This window comes from Triticum aestivum, unplaced genomic scaffold, assembly GCF_018294505.1.
Source record: "Triticum aestivum cultivar Chinese Spring unplaced genomic scaffold, IWGSC CS RefSeq v2.1 scaffold16117, whole genome shotgun sequence".
NCBI lineage: Eukaryota > Viridiplantae > Streptophyta > Magnoliopsida > Poales > Poaceae > Triticum > Triticum aestivum.
The window spans coordinates 1-2,700 of record NW_025231215.1 but is presented as its reverse complement, the minus strand read 5'-3'; the positions used below and the strand labels follow the sequence as shown (position 1 = coordinate 2,700).

The window sequence follows — 2,700 nt, the reverse complement described above, 5'->3', positions numbered from 1 at the left end:
ACAGCTGACGCAACCTGAATTTTCCTTTTCGCTGTCATGTTCATTCGTTTCAGATTCAATTTGATATGTGATCTGTTCATTTGCAGGGTGCTGGATTGGCAGTCCTCCAGAGTTGCTGGGAAGAAGAAGATGGGTAAGCTCCTCTTTTCAGATATGGAAATGATAAATCATATAACTGTTTGCAGATATATTTCAGTTCACCCGTAACAGATTCTGATATATTTTTCTGTATGTGAGATATAACCATATTCTTATTTCACTACTAATATTACTGCCTAATTCTACATATCAGTTGTATCGCGCTACTCTGTTAATACTCTAGATTCTGGAGGACCTTCTATTTTTAGGTTATTGTTATCTTCCAGCCTTTATCATACATTCTTCTTATCCAATTGTATTGATACCAAAAATAATTGAGAAAGCATGAAATGGAATATATTGTTTTTGATGGACTGAACTATAAGGGGAGTATTTTCTGATGGAACATGTGCTTTATCTTAGTATCAACCATCAAAGGTTTATTGCGACTGATAGAGAAGAAAAGGCATGCCATAATATCATAAGCCTGATGTAAACACATATATTGTTCTGTTTCAGCTTCTGTAAACGCTTCGAATTCCAAAACTCTGCTACCTCTGAGTGACTATACACATGTATACATTCAGTAGAAAACTCTGCTACCTCTGAGTTATATTGATAATGCGCGTAATTGGTAGTAGCTCTGCCTAGGGTGGATGCTTGCTACTGACTGGGGGCAGCAACAGTGTGCATTCGTGCTAGCTCTTCCTCCCCCAATTACAATTTACAGTGGTTGAAATTGGGGGAACCTGGGCTGCTTTTGCTGTTGGTTGGGAGGACGAGCTGCACCGCGCATTCGTGTTACCCCCCAACCCCCCACCCCCACCCCCATTATTTTTGTGGTTGAGCTGGGGGGACTAGACAGTGGTTTGTGTTCTGCTTTTAGATCCTGGGTACCAATGTATTTATATTTAGTATATTAAAATTGATTTTCACCTTCTCAACTTAAATTGTTATTAGTTTTAGGCACCTCCTTCGCCCAGCCGCTCATTTGGGATCCAGCTGCAGTCCTCGCCGCCACCTTCTCCTTCTCCTAGCTGGCCGCCCCCTTTCTTTGCAGCTTGACATAAAGATTAGCATGTGTGTGTGTCCTGCAGCTCGAGAGGGACAAAATAGGAGGTCACCATGAAATGTCGAAAGAGAAAGAGAGGCCGTAAGAGTGGATCATTCATTTGTCATTGGTTTCTCATCACTTATCCAATACTTTCTTTGTTGCTATCTTCTGATGATATACTGACTTGCAATATCTATATTCTCAATATGTAAATACGCAAGGGAGTGGATACCAGTATATTACTCTTTCCGTCCATATAATCAGATGGTTGTCTGTCAATTTTATAAAATTCTTTGGATTTGCTCAATATGTGTCATGTACCTAGGACCATTCACTCCAATATGGTATGAGAACATTTATTTTCTAATTGTTCTTGGTTTGATGTCAAGGCGTACTCATTCTTGAAATCTATGTGGCTTTTTCAGAAACACTATGTTCCAAGAAGTTTATTCAAGAGAGCTGGGCATATAGGTCCGTCATGACTGGCAATGCCCTACAGGTCCGTCTCCATCTCAATCTCGACCTCCTTGTGGACTGAAAGCTGATGCCATGTCTTTTATGTGATTTGATGCCTCTGGTTCTTCCATGATATATTTTATTTGCTGTCTTGAAGGACGGCTTGGTTGATGCAATCCGTGTATCCCTCACGGATCCACTTGGAACTCATGCTGCAGACCATCAATTAGGTGTGGTAATGACCTTTTCCTTTCCTGAGGATTTCATTTTCCTCTTCTTTTTAGTTGCTATACTGTAATGGTGTTTTATCAGTGGTGCTTTGCCTTATCTATTGCTATATATTTATCCTTTTGAATACTGTGTGACCTGCTAATTTAGACATTGTCAGTACATCTATTATTTTTTGGCTTATATCTATATTAGTTAAGATGGTTCATGTAGTTTCGTGGCATTTTTATTTTTCTTCTTCGGATCTGTTGTACTTTGTAGCTGAAATTTCATTATGTATGAATGAAAAAGAACGGGAATAAGCAGACCATGTGTATAAATATCACTAACTACTGATACTTTGCATCAGTTATCTAGAAGTAATTCATGTTGTACCCTTAGGATCAAAGTATAGGTTGTTTTCGTCCAAAGAAATGCATTATAGATTTACCAATTATGTGCTTACAATCTGAAATAGGCTAACCAGCAGAAAAATTGGTTCGATTATGATATTATTGTTCAATCCAAAGAAATGCATTATAGATTTACCAAGTATAAGTAGTATACTCTCTAGAAGTTTGGCACCGCCCATTTTTTGTCATTTAAGTGTTCTATAGTGTTATGCTCCTGTAGTAACCATTTGGTTTTGATGGCAGGATAACCATACTCAAGTCTGGTAGTGCGATGGCTCCTGTAGAACTAATCTCTGCACAATTTGTTTCAATGAGCACCCAGGTAATTCAGATGCTCCATTTGATTCTTGGACACTCTCCCTGCTGCTCATTTCACAACTACGTCTCCATCATAACTTCAAGCTGTTGTTTTCAAACAGTAAGGGAGAACGCTACTGATACAGTATATATTGGACATTGAATTGGTGCTCCATGGAGCCAGGGCACCATGAT

The 2,700-nt window shown here is 39.0% G+C and overlaps 1 long non-coding RNA gene across 1 annotated transcript; it reads left to right on the top strand.

Moving 5' to 3' along the window:
- Positions 1-1,491: 1,491 nt before the first annotated feature.
- On the top strand, positions 1,492-2,587 carry LOC123175735 (uncharacterized). The gene is made up of 3 exons (XR_006488102.1): positions 1,492-1,631; positions 1,746-1,823; positions 2,452-2,587. It is a non-coding gene; the product is annotated as an uncharacterized lncRNA (long non-coding RNA).
- The last annotated feature ends 113 nt before the right edge of the window (positions 2,588-2,700 follow it).